Raw genomic sequence first — 19,527 nt, 5'->3', positions numbered from 1 at the left:
CATCACGTAGGCCGAGGTCAGGTCCAACTTGGTGAACGTCTTCCCTCCAGTCAAGGTCGCAAATAAATCGTCAGCCTTGGGTAGCGGGTACTGGTCCTGTTACGAAAAACGGTTCATTGTTACTTTATAGTCCCCACAAATTCTGACCATGCCTTCACCTTTAAGTACCGGGACAATTGGACTGGTCCACTTGTTGAATTCCACCGGCGTGATGATGCCTTCTCGCTGCAGCCTGTCCAGCTCAATTTCCACTTTCGCATGCATCATATACGGTACCGCCCGTTGTGGATGGGTCGCGTACCAGGAGCCAAATTGATCTGCACTTTCGCCCCCGAAAAGCTTCCAATGCCTGGCTCAAACAACGATGGCAATCTGCACAAAACCTGGGCACATGAGGTGTCGTCGATGGACGAAAGCGCTCTGATGTCGTCCCAGTTCCAGCAGATTTTTCCCAGTCAACTTCTGCCAAACAGTGTGGGGCCATCCCCTGGCACGATCCACAGCGGGAGTTCGTGCACTGCTCCATCATAGGAGATTTTGACTTCTGCACTGCCAATTACAGGATCAGTTCCTTGGTGTAAGTTCTTGGTTTGGTGTCAATGGGGCTAAGCTTGGGCTTGTGTGCCTTGTTGCACCGCAGCCTGTCGAAGGCCTTTTTGCTCATTATGGACTGACTCACCCCTGTGTCCAGTTCCATGGATACTGGAATTCCATTCAGTTCAACTTTAAACATTATTGGTGGACATTTCGTGGTGAACGTGTGTACCCCGTACACTTCTGCCTCCTCGGTACGAGTCTCCAATTCAGCCTGATCCTCAGTGGATCGATCTTCCTCTGCAACGTGGTGGTTTGCAGCGTTTGCAGCTTGCCTACACATTCGCTGGAGGTGTCCCATTGTTCTGCAGCCGTTGCACGCATATTGCTTGAAGCGGCATTGATGGGCCCGATGATCACCTCCACAATGCCAACAGGGTGTTAACTGCCTCGCATTAACGATTGATGACGGACTCTGAGTCAACTGAGGTCGTGCAGCAGCCGGCGTGTACGTTCTGCCATGTATATTCCTGCTCGAAAACAACATTACTTTGTACACAGTACTGGCCAAAACCTCTTTATGCTGCAAAATTTGTTTGGTGTTGTCGCTGGTGGACATAAATGCCTGGGCTATCATTATGGCTTTGCTCAAGATTCGGAGTTTCAACAGTCAACAGTTTGCGAAGGATTACCTCATGGCCAATGCTAAGCACAAAAAAGTCACTGAGCATTTGTCCTAGGAATCTCTCAAATTCACAATGTCCTGCGAGGCGCCTTAGTTCGGCGACATAGCTCGCCACTTCCTGGCCCTCCGACCGTTGACACGTGTAGAACTGATACCTTGCCATCAAAACACTTTCCTTAGGATTTAGGTGCTCCCGGACCAGCGTACACAATTCTTCATTGGAATTAGTTGTTGGTTTTACCGGAGCTAGAAGATTCTTCATGAGGCCATAGGTTGTTGCCCCACAGACAGTAAGGAGGATCGTCCTTCGTTTGGCAGCATTCTCGTCCCCTTCCAGCTCGTTGGCCACGAAGTATTGGTCAAGTCTCTCCACAAAGGCCTCCCAATCTTTCCCTTCAGAGAACTTCTCCAGGATACCAACGGTTCTTCGCATTTTCGCGCTGTTGTTCGTTATCTTGTTGCCAATTGATACAAAGGATGAAACTGAGTACTGTGAACAATGAGCAAGTGTGACCTTAGCTTCTTTAATAAAACTCCAGAGTGCAGGTACCTTGTGGGTGGCCAGCTTATATACAGTGCTCCCAAGGGATGCTGGGATCCCTTGGGACTCCAACAGACAGGCCCTCTGATGGTGGTGTGATACAGGTTGCAAAGGGTTAAATACATAACAATATAGTGGACAGAAAGGGCCTATTTCCCTTAGCAGAGGGGTCAACAACCAGGGGGCATAAATTTAAAGTAATTGGTCGAAGATTTAGAGGGGATTTGAGGGGAAATGTCTTCACGCAGAGGGTTGGGGGGGGTCTGGAACTCACTGCCTGAAAGGGTGGTAGAGGCAGAAACCCTCACCACATTTAAAAAGTACTTGGATGTGCACCTGAAGTACCATAACCTGCAGGGTTACAGACCTAGAGCTGGAAAATGGGATTAAGCTGGCTAGCCTCTTTTTGGCCAGCATGGACACGATGGGCCGAAATGGCCTCCTTCCGTGCTGTAAACTGCTATGATTCTATGATTGATTAATGGCCTTTATGTGGCTGAGGTTTAGTCCAGGCTGATTCCACTCTAAATGCATGTAATGAAGTATAGAAACCAAGGGGTCAACACTGGCGTTGATTCTCTGACCCGTGCTCCTTGCTGGGAACGTGGATATACCTTCACAAGAGTATACATGGTGAGGTTGGTGTCTAATATGCTTTTCTATATTGAAATGGATTCTACTTTTTCTGGTACGTTCAGGTTATGGTACTTCAGGTGCACATCCAAGTACTTTTTAAATGTGGTGAGGGTTTCTGCCTCTACCACCCTTTCAGGCAGTGAGTTCTAGACCCCCACAACCCTTATACAATTTGAATTACGGATGGCTCCAGGATCACCTTGGAAAACCACATCCATTGAGCCCACTGAAGAATCAAACTATTATTAAAAATGAAGGGACCCACTGGATAGAGCCCCAATTTACACATCTCTCAGGCGTGGGGTTCGACTCCAGCCCAGATTGATGGAATAAAAGTCTTCTCCATCCGTAAGTTGCAATGACCCTAGTAAACAGTTAGGCATTCTCAGGCCAGTTTCGATCAAGGATGGGCTCAAAGCAAAGTTCCAAATTAGCTTAAATTTTCAGAGGCTGGTGAACAGCTGGTGTGGAAATGTCAGTGGTCTATAAAGGTATAATGAGTCCTTGGGGGCGTGGGAGGGGAAGAAAGGCAGGAAATGAGCCATAATGTTAGGAAAACTATAGGGAGCTTTACTCCATGGTAGGCTGTACGATACATAACTTGAGTGCTTGATGCCGCTACTCAAGCCTGAAATGGGAGCGTATTCTCCTTTCCACTGCAAACAATCCCACCATAACAAGAAAAATCCACGCCCGCCCACACCAAAAATAACTCCTTTCAATCTGTTCCAAAGGTCGTCAATGGCTAATGCTTAAAAATATTTAACCCTTCCTTCTTGAATTTTATTGCTTGAGGATAAAAAAAAAGACTTTGACAATGGGACTAAATTTCCCAACAGAAACCACTTGGAGCCAAGGAGCTGTTTGCGCTGTGTTGCATCACGTTCCCTCAGACTGGCATCAGCCATGACCCATAACCAAAATGGAGAGATCAGAATAGTCACAACGTGGTTAAACAACAGGCCTAGGTCACTGTTCCCTATCCTTTCCATCACTTTGTATTGAGCAGCTCAGTCATTAGCAGTGCGATAAACAGACGTACAAGCACCTAGGATGCTTTGGTAGAATCCATGCTTATTCTAACCAGTTACCTTGAATTTCATGGAGCTAAGCCTATATAAAATCTCACCCATGTGCTCACAGATAATCGACTATGTGATCTTGTTATCACTTTGAGCAGTCGACCCAACTCCATGACGAGCTATACCATAGAAGCCAATCATATTTGACAGCATACCAACAGTTTTGTAGAACAGACAAAAACTTTGGGAAAAAAATCAGAACAGTTTTGTCAGAATACAATGGGCAACACAATATTGACGGCTATTTCAAAATTATGATTTTGTACTACGCTTTGGCAATTCTGTGAAATCTAGCTCAGTCAAATCCACAAGTATCACTCGAGAGTAACTCCAAACTTCTCTCCACCACGAGTCACCTCCACCGATATTCTTCCACCATACCTTCCATCCTCACCTCACGCAGTAGAGTGCACTTTATTGTCCAAAATCAAGGCTTCAGCTAGCTCCCTTCTACTGTCTTCCAGCCACACACCTGCCCTCCATCACCTGAGCACTTTCCCCCACACAATACTGCTAACACCCCCTCTACCCCAGTCCTCAAAATCACATCATGAAATACACAACTCGTTTCCTCAATCCCCTCCCATCCAAGCTCCTGTCCACCCAACCTTCATTCCTCAGCCCCTTGCTCACTGACTAACCTGTCCCTTACTTCCTTCAAAACTATAGTCATCATCCCTCTTACAAAATCAATCCTCAACCATTCCATTCTCAAACTTCATTTGGGAGAAATTTCCATATCCAGCACTTTCAACTCAAGCAACTTGAAAGATCAGAACGTGCGACAATGTACGACAGTGAGGATTACAAGAGCTTGTTAGCTCTAGGATTTCAAAGAGGAACATAAATTCTTCCCAATAAGAACATCAACTCATTTCCTCTCTCACAGAAGCCTGACACTGTCGGCTGTAGACTCATTCACCAACACAAACATCACCACTTCAGATAACCTATATATTCCCCAGAGCTGCCCCATTCACTAACACAAACATCATATATATTCAAAAGGGAGTTAGATGTGGCCCTTACGGCTAAAGGGATCAAAGGGTATGGAGAGAAAGCAGGAATGGGGTACTGAAGTTGCATGATCAACCATGATCATATTGAATGGTGGTGCAGATTCGAAGGGCCGAATGGCCTACTCCTGCACCTACTTTCCATGTTTCTATCACCACTTCTGACAGCCTGGATACCAATCTGAAAAAGAAAAGCCAGCACTGGACAGATGCGAAGTACTCACTCAAAGTGTCTCTCCTTTAATGCGCTGAAGCACATGGCAACTCCAGGCTCCTTAAATGATCAAACTTTCAGTGCTCCCCTCCCAAATATACCAAGCCAATACCCAGAACATCTGCCTCTGCCAATAAGGCGAAGTAACAGACAACCTGAACGCGTTCATATTACCAACATCCACCTCTGACAAGGTCTCTCTCCAAAAGGGACCCATTGGGGTACAATCATTGCTCCAAGATCTTTGTGAGGCTACAGCAAGATAAACCATGGGATTTTCTGGCTGTATATTAAACCACCAAGTGCCTTCAACAGCACGGCGAGTCAGGAACTACCACAAATTCACATCTCACCACCACTCATCTTTATAGATACACACATATGCTGTAAATTATTAACTGTTAAAAATACTAACAGTGTAGCAATTTAAACACAGTAGATATTCTCATTTCAAACTAGGCATTACAGAGTATGTGCATATGTTTATTGGGAGAGGAAAAACATGGGAGAACATTTACCGGTCGTAGGGAGTGTATCCATTCTGCTGCAAGAAATCATCCTTTATCAACTTTGCCACCTCCAAAGTTATTTTATTGGTCTCCGTCAGAGATGCCTGCACAAAGATTTAGACACTTAAAATGAGCAACCAAACCCAGAGGGAAATCTGTCATCATGCCTTTCATCAGCAGACCCAAATTTAAATTTCAAATAGAACATATCTTGGAGTAAAGCCGGAGAGAAATTACACACAAAAAAATTACCCACGTAAAAACACAAGTGTCCAGTCACTTGAAAATAGACACAAATGAAACATAATTGTTTAAAATATAAAATTTGACATTTGCATTGCACATGACACTCCTGAAACCCCGCAGAGTCCAAAGTTGATAGTTTCATTCCATGAAATGGACACACAGAAATGAAGCAGCCTCACCAGTCAGTCAGCACAACTGTTCCAACCACATCGAAACAGTTGGCAGGGGAGACAAGAAAAATTCAGATTGTCGCCTGGAACAGTTATTTCAATAGGATAAAAAAATTTAAATTAAAAAAATGCAATTTTAAATTCAAATTTAGCCCAAATTTGTTTTGGATTTAAATCCTTGAATCAAATCACTAATCCAACCCTTCTCCAAGTGTCTGTTACCACAGATGGGAAGATCCCATAAATGGAAATATTTAAACAGGGCTACTGATGGAAGCAACGTCTAACTGCTTGTGTACGACTGGAATCAGTCAATCATCTCGCTGCCTGTCCCCTTTAGGGCAAGAATGCCTAAACCCACATCATTGAGAGCCCCATGAACGTGTGCCTTGGATAAAGTTCAATCCACGTTCCTGTTAGTTGTCAATGTCTCAAGTTACTGTCAGTAATAGACCTTGGTGTTTTGACTTGGAACTCATCCACCAATGAGGCCCTTTCCAAACCTCCAGGTCCATGAAATTCAAACTGGACAAACCAGTAAGTGCAAGTAGGACTTCACTGCCTGGGTTTCAAGGGCTGCAGGTGCCCATAAGGATGCGGGTAGGATGCATCTGTTTCAAGAGTCTACTGCACTCCCACTCTGATAAGAACAAGACTGTGTGGAGAAAACAGCCTCACCTCCTGCCATGCAGAGTGTGTTGCTGATAGCAGACTGGTTTGCGCACCGGTGTTACTGGCAGCTGTCTGATATGTTGAGTAACATCTAGGGTACCCTAAAATCAGCTACTGTAGTAAGCAATTGACTTTAAACCAGTTTAAATCAATGCAATGGAATGCTGACTTTACAAGGCCATTCTATGCCATTCAGTAGAAAAAGTTCCAAATCACGTCACAGCAATTAATTACTTTTGAAGTGTAGTCACTGCTGTAGAGAAATGGTAAACAAGCTGCACACAGTAAGATCACACAGACAGCATTCAGATGAATGACAAGTCATTTTTTTTTAAAGCAGTGTTGGTTGAGGGAAAAAATATTGGGCAGGACACCAGAGAACTCCCCTGCTCTTTTTTGAAATAGTGCCATGGGATCTTTTGTGTCAAACTGAGAGGGCAGACGAGTCCTCGGTTTAACATTTCATCCGAAAGACGGCACTCCCTCAGTACGACCCCTCCACCAGTACAGTGCTCCCTCAGTACTGACCCTCCGACAGTGCGGCGCTCCCTCAGTAATCAGCAGTGCTACCATAAAGGTCTCCAACGATGGAGCGGTGCACAAGTTACCACTCTGGGTGGTACCAGGCGATGGCCCCACGCTGTTCGGCAGGAGCTGGCTGGGAAAGATACGCTGGAACTGGGACGACGTCCGAGCGCTTTCGTCTGTCAACGACACCTCATGTGCCCAAGTCCTAAACCTGGTCCCATCGCTGTTCGAACCAGGCATCGGAAAGTTCCAAGGAGCAAAACTGCAGATCCATTTGATTCCGGGGACGCAACCCATCCATCACAAGATGAGACCGGTACCTTACATGATGAGAAGTTGGAGATCGAGCTGGACAGGCTGCAACGAGAGGGCATCATTTCGCCGATCAAATTCAATGAGTGGGCCAATTCGATTGCTCCAGTCCTCAAGGGAGACGGCACCGTCAGAATCTGTGGTGATTACAAAGTAACTATCAATCGTTTCTCACTGCAGGATCAATACCCGAAGGCAGACGACCTATTTGCAACACTGGGAGGGAAAACGTTCACGAAGCTGGACTTGACCTCGGCCTACATGACGCAGGAGCTGGAGGAATTATCGAAAGGCCTCACCTGCAACATGCACAAAGGTCTCTTCATTTATAACAGATGCTCGTTTGGGATTCGATCGGCCGCGGCAATATTCCAGAGGAACATGGAAAGATGGCAGAAGTTGGTCCCGTGCACCATAGTCTTCCAGGACATCTTGGTTACAGGTTGGGACACCGTCGAGCACTTACAGATGCAAAACAGATACACCGTTTTGGGTACTGTTGGGGGGGATGATTCATCAGGGGAAGGCAGCAGCAGCCAAGTTCATGGCACTGTGGATGGCTCTGCTGCATAGGAGGACAGGAAAAAGAGTGGGAGAGTGATAGTAATAGGAGATTGAATTGTAAGGGGAATAGATAGGCGTTCCTGCGGCCACAACCGACACTCCAGGATGGTATGTTGCCTCCCTGGTGCAAGGGTCAAGGATGTCTCGGAGCGGGTGCAGGACATTCTGAAAATGGAGGGTGAACAGCCAGTTGTTGTGGTGCATATCAGTACCGATGATATAGGTAAAAAAACGGATGAGGTCCTACAAGACGACTTTAGGGAGCTGGGAGCTAAATTAAAAAGTAGGAGCTCAAAAGTAGTAATCTCAGGATTGCTACCAGTGTCACGTGCTAGTCAGAGTAGGAATCACAGGATAGCTCAGATGAATACGTGGCTTCAGGAGTGGTGCAGAAGGGAGGGATTCAAATTCCTGGAGCATTGGAACCAGTTCTGGGGGAGGTGGGATCAGTACAAAGCGGGTGGTCTGCACCTGGGCAGGACCGGAACCAATGTCCTAGGGGGAGTGTTTGCTAGTGCTGTTTGGGAGGAGTTAAACTAATATGGCAGAGGGATGGGAACCTATGCAGGGAGACAGAGGGAAATAAAATGGAGTCAGAAGCAATAGATAGAAAGGAGAATAGAAAAAGTGGAGGGCAGAGAAACCCAAGGCAAAAAACAAAAAGGGCCACATTACAGCAAAATACTAAAGGGGCAAAGTGTGTTAAAAAGACAAGCCTGAAGGCTCTGTGCCTCAATGCGAGGAGTATTCGGAATAAGGTGGATGAGTTAACTGTGCAGATAGCAGTTAACAGATACGATGTGATTGGCATCACGGAGACATGGCTCCAGGGTGACCAAGGCTGGAAACTCAACATCCAAGGGTATTCAGCATTTAGGAAGGATAGACAGAAAGGAAGAGACGACAGGGTGGCGTTGCTGGTTAACGAGGACATCAATGCAATTGTAAGGAAGGACATTAGCCTGGATGATGTGGAATCGGTATGGGTGGAGCTGCGGAATTCCAAAGGGCAGAAAACGCTAGTGGGAGTTGTGTACAGACCACCAAATAGTAGTAGTGAGGTTGGAGACAGCATCAAACAAGAAATAAGGGATGTGTGCAATAAAGGTACAGCAGTAATCATGAGCGACTTTAATTTACATATTGATTGGGCTAACCGAACTGGTAGCAATGCGATGGAGGAGGATTTCCTGGAGTGTATTAGGGATGGTTTTATGGACCAATATATCGAGGAACCAACCAGGGAGCTGGCCATCCTAGACTGGGTGATGTGTAATGAGAAGGGACTAATTAGCAATCTTGTTGTGCGAGGCCCCTTGGGGAAGAGTGACCATAATATGGTAGAATTCTTCATTAAGGTGGAGAGTGACACAGTTAATTCAGAAACTAGGGTCCTGAACTTAAGGAAAGCTAACTTCGACGGTATGCGGCGTGAATTGGCTAGAATAGACTGGCAAAGGATACTTACAGGGTTGACGGTGGATAAGCAATGGCAAACATTTAAAGATCACATGGATGAACTTCAGCAATTGTACATCCCTGTCTGGAGTAAAAATAAAACTGGGGAGGTGGCTCAACCATGGCTAACAAGGGAAATTAAGGATAGTGTTAAAGCCAAGGAAGAGGCATATAAATTGGCTAGAAAAACCAACAAACCTGAGGACCGGGAGAAATTTAGAATTCAACAGAGGAGGACTAAGGGTTTAATTAGGAAAGGGAAAATAGAGTATGAGAGAAAGCTTGCAGGGAACATAAAAACTGACTGCAAAAGCTTTTATAAATATGTGAAGAGAAAAAGATTAGTAAAGACAAACGTAGGTCCCTTGCAGTCGGATTCAGGTGAATTTATAATGGGGAACAAAGAAATGGCAGACCAATTGAACCAATACTTCGGTTCTGTCTTCACAAAGGAAGATACAAATAACCTTCCGAATGTACTAGGGGACAGTAGGTCTAGTGAGAAGGAGGAACTGAAGGATCTCCTTATTAGGCGGGAAATTGTGTTAGAGAAATTGATGGGATTGAAGGCCGATAAATCCCCGGGGCCTGATAGTCTGCATCCCAGAGTACTTAAGGAAGTGGCCCTAGAAATAGTGGATGCATTTTCCAACAGTCTATCGACTCTGGATCAGTTCCTATGGACTGGAGGGTAGCTAATGTAACACCATTTTTTTAAAAAGGAGGGAGAGAGAAAACGGGGAATTATAGACCGGTTAGCCTGACATCAGTAGTGGGGAAAATGTTGGAATCAATCATTAAGGATGAAATAGCACGCATTTGGAAAGCAGTGACAGAATCGGACCAAGTCAGCATGGATTTATGAAAGGGAAATCATGCTCGACAAATCTTCTGGAATTTTTTGAGGATGTAACTAACAGAGTGGACAAGGGAGAACCAGTGGATGTGGTGTATTTGGACTTTCAAAAGGCTTTTGACAAGGTCCCGCATAAGAGATTGGTGTGCAAATTCAAAACGCATGGTATTGGGGGTAATGTACTGGCGTGGATAGAGAACTGGTTGGCAGACAGGAAGCAGAGAGTCGGGATAAACGAGTCCTTTTCAGAATGGCAGGCAGTGGCTAGTGGAGTGCCGCAGGGCTCAGTGCTGGGACCCCAGTTCTTTACAATATACATTAACGATTTAGATGAAGGAATAGAGTGTAATATCTCCAAGTTTGCAGATAACACTAAACTGGGTGGCGGTGTGAGCTGTGAAGAGGACGCCAAGAGGCTACAGGGTGACTTGGACAGGTTAGGTGAGTGGGCAAATGCATGGCAGATGCAGTATAATGTAGATACATGTGAGCTTATCCATTTTGGGGGCAAAAACACGAAGGCAGAATATTATCTGAATGGTGGCAGATTAGGAAAAGGGGAGGTGCAACGAGACCTGGGTGTCATGGTTCATCAGTCACTGAAAGTGGGCACGCAGTTACAGCAGGCGGTAAAGAAGGCAAATGGTATGTTGGCCTTCATAGCTAGGAGATTTGAGTATATGAGCAGGGAGGTCTTAATGCAGTTGTACAGGGCCTTAGTGAGGCCTCACCTGGAATATTATGTTCAGTTTTGCTCTCCTGAGGAGGGTCGTTCTTGCTATTGAGGGAGTGCAGCAAAGGTTCACCAGACTGATTCCAGGGATGGCTGGGCTGTCATATGAGGAAAGACTGGATCAACTGGGCCTTTATTCACTGGAGTTTAGAAGGATGAGAGGGGATCTCATAGAAACATATAAGATTCTGATGGGACTGGACAAGTTCGATGCGGGAAGAATGTTCCTGATGTTGGGGAAGTCCAGACCAGGGGACATAGTCTTAGGATAAGGGGTAGGCCATTTAGGACTGAGATGAGGAGAAACTTCTTCACTCAGAGAGTTGTTAACCTGTGGAATTCCCTACCACAGAGAGTTGTTGATGCCAGTTCGTTGAATATATTCAAGAGGGAGTTAGATATGGCCCTTACGGTTAAGTGGATCAAGGGGTATGGAGAGAAGGCGGGAAAGGGGTACTGAAGGAATGATCAGCTATGATCTTATTGAATGGCGGTGCAGGCTCGAAGGGCCGAATGGCCTACTCCTCCACCTATTTTCTATGTTTCTATGTTTGCAGAACCTGGAGGAGATTCTTAGTCGGCTTAATCATGTGGGGCTCAGGCTAAAACGCTCGAAGTGTGTTTTTCTGCCGCCTGAAGTGGAGTTCCTGAGGAGAAGAATCGCGGCGGACGGCATCAGGCCCACTGAGTCGAAGACGGAGGCAATCGAGAACGCACCGAGACCACAAAATGTGATGGAGCTGCGGTCGTTTCTCGGGCTCCTCGGCTATTTTGATAACTTCTTACCAGGTCTTAGCACATTGTTAGAACCCCTGCACTCTTTACTTTGTAAAGGACATGAATGGGTATGGGGTAAAAGCCAAGAAAATGCCTTTGAGAAAGCTAGGAAGCTGTTAAGTTCAAACAAATTTCTTGTGTTGTACGATCCACATAAGCGTTTGGTACTAGATGCGATGCGTCGTCGTATGGGGTTTGGTGTGTATTGCAACAAGCTAATGAATTTGGGAAATTGCAACCGGTTGCTTATGCATCCAGAAGTCTGTCGAAGGCCGAGAGGGTCTACAGTATGATCGAAAAAGAAGCGTTAGCGTGTGTTTACGGGGTAAAGAAAATGCATCATTATCTGTTTGGGCTCACATTTGAATTGGAAACCAACCATAAGCCGCTTATATCCCTCATTTCTGAAAGCAAGGGGATAAATACGAATACATCGGCCCGCATCCAGAGATGGGCGCTCACGTTGTCCGCATACAACTACGCCATCCGCCACAGGCCAGGCACAGAAAACTGTGCCGATGCTCTCAGCAGGCTTCCATTGCCCACCACAGGGGTGGAGATGGCACAGCCCGCAGATTTAGTTATTCGAGAAGCATTCGAGAGTGAGCAATCACCTGTTACCGTCCGACCGATTAGAACCTGGACGAGCCAGGACCCCTTACTGTCCTTAGTAAAAAACTGTGTGCTCCACGGGAGTTGGTCTAGTGTCCCGTTAGAGATGCAGGAAGAAATAAAGCCGTACCAGCAGCGCATAGATGAAATATCTATACAGGCAGATTGCCTCCTATAGGGTAATCGGGTAATGGTACCAAAAAAGGGCAGGGACTCTTTCATTAGTGATCTCCACAGCACCCACACAGGCATTGTAATAATGAAAGCGATAGCCAGATCTCACTGTGGTGGCCCGGTATCGATGCAGACTTAGAGTCCTGCGTGCACAAATGTAATACATGTTCACAGTTAAGCAATGCACCCAGGGAGGCGCCACTAAGTTTATGGTCCTGGCCCTCCAAAGGGTGGTCCAGGGTCCATGTCGACTATGCAGGCCCATTCTTGGCAAAAATGCTCATAGTGGTTGTAGATGCATACTCCAAATGGATTGAATGTGTGATAATGTCGGCTAGCACGTCCGCTGCCACTATTGAAAGCCTACGGGCTATGTTTGCCACGCACAGCCTGCCTGATGTCCTTGTAAGTGACAATGCTCCGTGTTTTACCAATGCCGAGTTCAAGCAGTTCATGACCAGCAATGGGATCAAACATGTTACATCTGCCCCGTTTAAACCAGCGTCCAACAGTCAGGCAAAACGAGCAGTTCAAACAATCAAGCAGAGCTGAAAAGAGTAACTGAAGGCTCACTGCAGACTCGTTAATCCCGAGGCCTGCTCAGTTACCGCACAAGACACCACTCGCTCACTTGGGTCCCTCCCGCTGAACTGCTCATGAAAAGGGCACATGACAAGGCTCTCGTTAGTCCACCCTGATCTACATGAACAGGTAGAGAGCAGGCGGCTTCAACAGAATACATATCATGATTGCGCAAATGTGTCACGCGAAATTGAGATAAATGATCCAGTATTTGTGTTGAACCATGGACAAGGTCCCAAGTGACTTCCTGGCACTGTTTTGGCCAAAGAGGGGAGTAGGGTGTTGTGGTCAAACTCTCAAATGGACTCACTTTCAGGAAACACTTGGACCAAACCAAACTCAGATTTATGGACTATCCAGAACAACCCACAATAGACTCCACCTTTTTCGACTCTCCAACACACACATAAGTGGCAACCGACCCAGCGGTTGACCACGAAGCAGAACCCATCACCCGCAGCAGCCGAGCAGGACTCATCACCCCCAGCGGCCAAGCAAGGCCAGCTGCGCAGCAGTCCAGCGAGGGCCCAACATACGACTCACTAAAACCAGCATTTGCACCGAGACGATCAACCAGGGAAAGGAAGACCCCAGATCGACTCACATTGTAAATAGTTACACTATTGATTTGGGGGGGCGGGGGCGTTTTGTTATGTATGTAAACCTGTAAATACCATGTCTAACCACAAGAGGGCTTATCCCCTGGAGTCCCAAGGGATCCCACAATCCCTTGGGAGCACCTGTATATAAGGAGGCCTCACAGGCTGGAGAGGCACTCTGAGATCTGTAATAAAGGACTACGGTCACACCTTACTTTGAGCTTGCAGTATCTAGTCTGACTCTTTATTCAAGACATAACAATATGGAAAGGCTGACTGTTGAAACAAAATGGAAGCCCACAGGCTTCCAGCATGGTCTGTTTGTGTATTGTCTTAATTGGAAAGCCATTAACTTAACCTAATCAAGAGATGGCTGGGCCAGTCCAGACAGCCACATGTGTGAGGAGAGCCAAGAAGGAACTGGCCTGTAACCAAGATCCAATCCTGGGGCTTTCTGAGGAACAATGAACTTAAGGAATATAAAAACGCAAGCCAGGAACTGGTCTCTCTTCTTCTCTCCTGGACACATGGCAAAACCTCCCGCTCAAAGGCCAGCAGAAACAGCAGGCCGTGTGTTCATCGAACCAGCCCGAGGGAAGTAAAGTATATTGTTTTTTATTATAACATTGTATCTCTGTTGTAACTAAGGTAGATCCATAGGGTAATGATGACTGTTGATAGATGTGCATGTGTGTGTGTTTTTAATAAACTGTTCCAAATTGTTTTAAAAGAATCGTCTCGCTGTCAGTTTAATGGCAGAGATTTAAAAATCTTACAAATTGGTGGAGAATGCGGGCATCTGACGGTACAGCTTTTTGATGATTCTTTTGAACAATTGAAAATTTCAGGAGCTGTGATTCTAACCTATGTTGCGAAGTATAATATAAACGATTAAACGGATCGGGAGAAATTGCGTCTTAAGGAGCAGTCATCTCGATAGTTGGAACTGTTTAAATGGGGACCCACCAGTAGTTAAATTCAAAAGACACAGGATGAAGGGATCAGTCATGAACAGAAAGCCAACAATTAAAAAGAAATGTTAAGCTAATTTATCAGGAGAAGTTGTTCAAAAAGTTCCCGATACAAGACTTAGAAGAGTTACAGGCACAGGCACGGTACCTCCACAAGGGTCAACCTGCGTCCTTCGGGGAGATGGTGAAACTTATCGAGGAGAGAGTAAATAAGGGAGAGCTAAAGCCAAAACGGGCAAACAGTCTCGTGGCATTCAGCGCATTTTATTGTGCCCAGAGAGATGAGGAATTAATGGGGCAGAACGCCAAAGTGATACAAGATTTGAAAGAATTGCAAGTAAAAGAGATTCAACTAAAAGAGAGAGAGATTGAAGGTATAAAACAACAAAAGGAAGAAGGCCTCCAACTTGTGAAGCAGCTAAAAGAGGGAGAAATACAGCATTTAAGACAAGAAATTAGTCAATTAAACCACAGAATTAGGCAATTAGAAAGAGGGGCCGAACAGGCAGCTTCATTGTTGCAACAACAAAGCCTCTCAAATTTAAATGCCACAGCAGCCGTTGTTGAAGCAAATGGAAAAAAAAAGTTTAAAAAATATAAATTAGAAAACTTGAGGCTCCAGCAAGAGATAGAAGATGCTTGGGCAGAATTAAGGGACGTAATTAAGAAGCCACATAGGGAGGCAGATCACTCCCAGGGCCAACTAGAAATAGCGAGACTAAAAAGTAAGTTAGGGGAGCAGCAGGCCCAGGTATCCGCAGTAACACGGGCAGCCATAACAGAGACAACAGAAGGTGACAAGAGGGAGACAGATTGGGAAGAGGAAGGAAGTCAGTATAATCCCCAGGAGGGTGGTGTAGGATGGGATACCTTGGAGACACAAGAACCAATCATAGCCGTAGTAACCACTGCTTTACAACGTAATACGCACGGTCGCATCACCATTAACCATACCGACTCACGGCCCATTTCTGGTGCTGACGCCACGGCGTGTAGCCACGAGTTGGGGCCCATTAATGATGGGGACGACCCACTGGAAGTTAATAGGAAGTGGGCAAATTTCAGGAGGGGTCACCCAGAGTTGGAAGAGAGAGACTTAACACGAGTCCTCCTCTTGGCCTGTTCCACTTCCCTAAGAGATAATCTGCCAGACGCAGTCCTCCAGCCCGGCGCAGCGACCGATGCACTCATGACTGAGATCCTAAACCACTTAGGAATCCAACTTAAAGGCTCTGCTTAATCAAACCAAGCAGCACCCTGAAGAGACCCCTAGAGCCTTTAGTAATCGTCTGAATGATATTTATCAACATACGCAGAGTCAGGCACCCGCAAATGCTACAGTAGGAAAGAATCAGGAACAATTTAAATCGATGTTCCTGACCCAACTCCACCCTTTAGTTAAAACCACCCTGGGCATAGCCATGAGGCCCACCAATCAATGGATAGATATAGAGACCAGCGCTCAAATAGCCTGGGAGATGGTAAAAGACCAGTTAAAGGTGAAGTCACCACCCACTGCAAATAAACCAGTGTCAATAGTGGAGGGATCGCGAAACTACCCCTTTAAGGGACAGTGGTTTAATTGTAAGAAGGTAGACCACCTAGCAAAAGACTGCAGCAGACCCAGACCAGCACCGAACCATGATGCAATGCATAGATGCCTCCCGAGGGACTAATCCAAGCCCTCTGGGACAGATCAACGATTGGATCAATTGATAACCCTCATACAAAGCCAAATTGCCACGGGGAGGATGCAAAATCATTTACCGGTGCACGCAATCGCCGATGCACACGCATTAGAGAGACCCATTCAAGGACCGACCCTATGACTAGTTCGGCCCCCAAAGATTGGTTGGAAGTGGGGTTCTGACGTGATGGTAGTGGGAGACCAGTAGTCCTTGTTGTCTTAAAAGGGGGCAGGCAGCAGATTATGCTTATCGATACTGGCTCAGCTGTTACCATCATCCACACCCCATACCCTGAACGCTATGCAGTGGCGGGGAAGGGTTATATGACCCTTAAAGGGTTTAACGCTGATACAACCACTGCATATACAGGGAAGGCCACTGAACTTCAATTGGGAGGCGTCACCTGTAAAGTCCTTGCTCCGATGCTGATGACCACCCCCAACGGAAGGGGAATTTTAGGGATTGATGTGTTGGATCAGTATGGCGCGGTGATAGATTATAAACAGGACTGTGTTTGGATTGGATTGAGAGATAAGGCAGGAGTGATAGAAATTTCAGATGCTCGCTCGGTTTTTGCAATTAAAAAGCCATCTGAGTATGATCCTCCGGGGAGCAAAAATAAAGCTGTGGCAAAACTAATTCAGGAACACCTAGCGGTGTTTGCCACGACTGTGGAAAAATGGCAGGCTTGGAATCTATTGAGGGACTCCCCCACTCATTCACTAAACAGTACCGCATCCCAAAGGAGAGTCACCCTTACATCCGAGGCACCATAAAATCCCTCGTCGAGCAGGGTATTGTTAGAAGGCACTTTCACGACCAATTCACCTACATGGCTGGTTAAAAAGCCTGATAGCAACTGGCGACTATTGATTACACTAACCTGCTCACTGGTAGTAAGAGAAACTCCCACCATATTATCTCAAATTCCTGCTTGTTCCAAGTACTTTTCAACCCTTGACATCGCCAATGGATTCTGGAGTATCCCTGTTAAAGGGGAAGACCGGTACAAATTTGCATTCACATTTGGGGACCAGAGCTACACCTGGATATGCTTGCCTCAGGGTTCCACAATGCCCCCACGATATTCCACAAAAGAATGGCTGCAATTTTAAAAGACTTTTCCCGCCCTACCTGTTTGCTGCAGTACGTAGATGGCCTACTGCTGGCAACCAACAGCATGGAGGAGCATCTGTCCCTGTTGCATGAACTTTTGACATTGTTGGCTCAGGCGGGACTAAAGGTGAATCCCCATAAGGCTCAATTAGTAAAAGAATGGGTCACCTTTCTAAGAGTGTCCATTTCTCCAGAGGGATCATCCCCCGACTCTCACAAGGTGGAGATAATACAGCGACTGCCATTACCCACTTCCAAAACAGCCCTACGATCATTCTTGGGTTTGGTGGGGTACCAAAGGAACTTTATTCCAGACTTTGCAGAGTGTGCAAAGCCCCTGTATGATTTAATAAAACTGCAGGGTAATGACATACCCACGTCCAGTCCATGGCTAAATTAAAAACTGCAGTGATACAGGCCGCATGTCTGATCCCTCCTGATCCCACGCAGCCCTTCCATTTGGAGGTCAGGGCCACAGAGCAAAGCCTCACTGCAATTCTGTGCCAAATACGAGCTGATCGACTACAGCCCATTGTATATGCGTCTCGAATCCTGCAGGGGGCAGAAAAGATGTATACCGCATGCGAGCGCCAGCTACTGGCCGTCTTCTGGTCGGTACATCACTTTACCTTTATTACTGGCTTACAGGCTACAATCCTGCACACCAGACACACACCTGGTTGGTACGCTGATGAAACCTGGAGATTCGCTAGTTTCCTCACAGCACCTCAGCAAATAGACATTGGAATTTATAGAAAGAGACATTGATCCCATTTCCAAATCTACCACATTGCTGCCACAATTTCTGATCTATGAGAGGGACCCGCATGAATGTCCGTTACTCCTGATTAACTCTGAGACCCATCCTGTGCAGAAAGAGCCCATACAGGGTGCCCCAGATGTCTATATCGATGGATCCTCATATCACATTGAGGGATCCCCTCACACACCGGGTATGCTGTGGTATTGCCAGAAAGAACCATCCAGTGAAGATGCAACAGTCTTCACAATAAGCAGAAATCGTCGCACTTCTAACTGCTGTGAAGGAAACCTCAGATAGACCCGTGAATATTTGGTCCGATAGTGCCTATGCTATAAACACCATGCTCTCCCTGCCCATATACCACAAAAATGACTATTGTATGATAGACAGTAAGGCCCTGGTCCATGGGCCCTGATTACACCTGCTCTGGTCATACCTTAAACAGCGATCCCAGCCCTGCTTCATAGGAAAGGTAGCAGCCCATAGAAAAGGGGGTCCACATAGTGAGGGAAATTCCAGAGCAGACAGAGCAGCCAAGGACACTGCGATTGATGAGGAGATAGAGGATATAGTATGTGAGCCCTGCAATGCTGTTAGCAAGGTTTCCCCAGCAGATCACCTAGATTTAAAATCCCTGCAGCAGCAATGCTGTTGTAAGCGCCTGGCACAAGGAAGGCAGACCCCTTCCTCAACCAACAGTCTAGGCTCCCAATACCATACTAGCCACTGCCCCTGACTCAGATGAGCAGTTGCTGATGTTCAAAAGAAAACCAAACGCCTGCCCGGTGGTGTGTGTGCCACCAGAGGTGGGTTAGGAACTGCTCTCCATCTTTCACTCCCACCCCACAGCAGGGCACTATTCGGCCCTGGTAACCTTCTATAAGGTAGCATCCACAGCTTGGTGACCTTCCATGAAGGAAACAATCAACCAATACGTGGCACAATGCCTACCGTGCCTGCAACACAATCCTCCTGCATGCACTAACCGAGCCTTGCTTCAAAGCGCACACCCACTTCAAGGGCCATGGACTCACCTCCAGATAGACTTCATTGGGCCACTTCCACAGGCGCAAGATAATTTTCAGCATGCCCTAGTGGTGGTGGATCAATTCATTAAATGGATCGAAGCATTCCCCTGCCGCTCCAACACTGCAATCACAGCAGCCAAAACACTATTGAATCATGTGTTTTGTAGGTGAGGAGTACCGGTACAAGTGGACAACGATCAAGGTTCACACTTTACTGGTAAAAGTTTTACCCAGCTGCAGGAAATGTTGGGGATAAAAACACAAATTACATGTTGCTCACCATCCCCAGTCGTCCAGAAGGGTCGAAAGGGGGAACAGGACCCTCAAGTTAATGTTAAAAAAAATTGTGCGTGGACCACCCCACTCTATGGGCTAACATGCTGCCAATGTGCTTAATGGCAATGAGGTCCACACCTCATAGAACAACAGGGGTCTCCCCATATCAGGCCTTGAGAACATCA

The 19,527-nt window shown here is 46.4% G+C and overlaps 1 pseudogene; it reads right to left on the bottom strand.

The window, feature by feature from the left end:
* Window positions 1-19,527, bottom strand: part of LOC139274647 (V-type proton ATPase catalytic subunit A-like) — a 61,323-nt pseudogene that overhangs the window by 10,295 nt on the left and 31,501 nt on the right.

Source organism: Pristiophorus japonicus, chromosome 10 (assembly GCF_044704955.1).
Source record: "Pristiophorus japonicus isolate sPriJap1 chromosome 10, sPriJap1.hap1, whole genome shotgun sequence".
NCBI lineage: Eukaryota > Metazoa > Chordata > Chondrichthyes > Pristiophoridae > Pristiophorus > Pristiophorus japonicus.
Note: the sequence above shows the minus strand (reverse complement) of the source record. Positions and strands in the feature narration are given on the sequence as shown.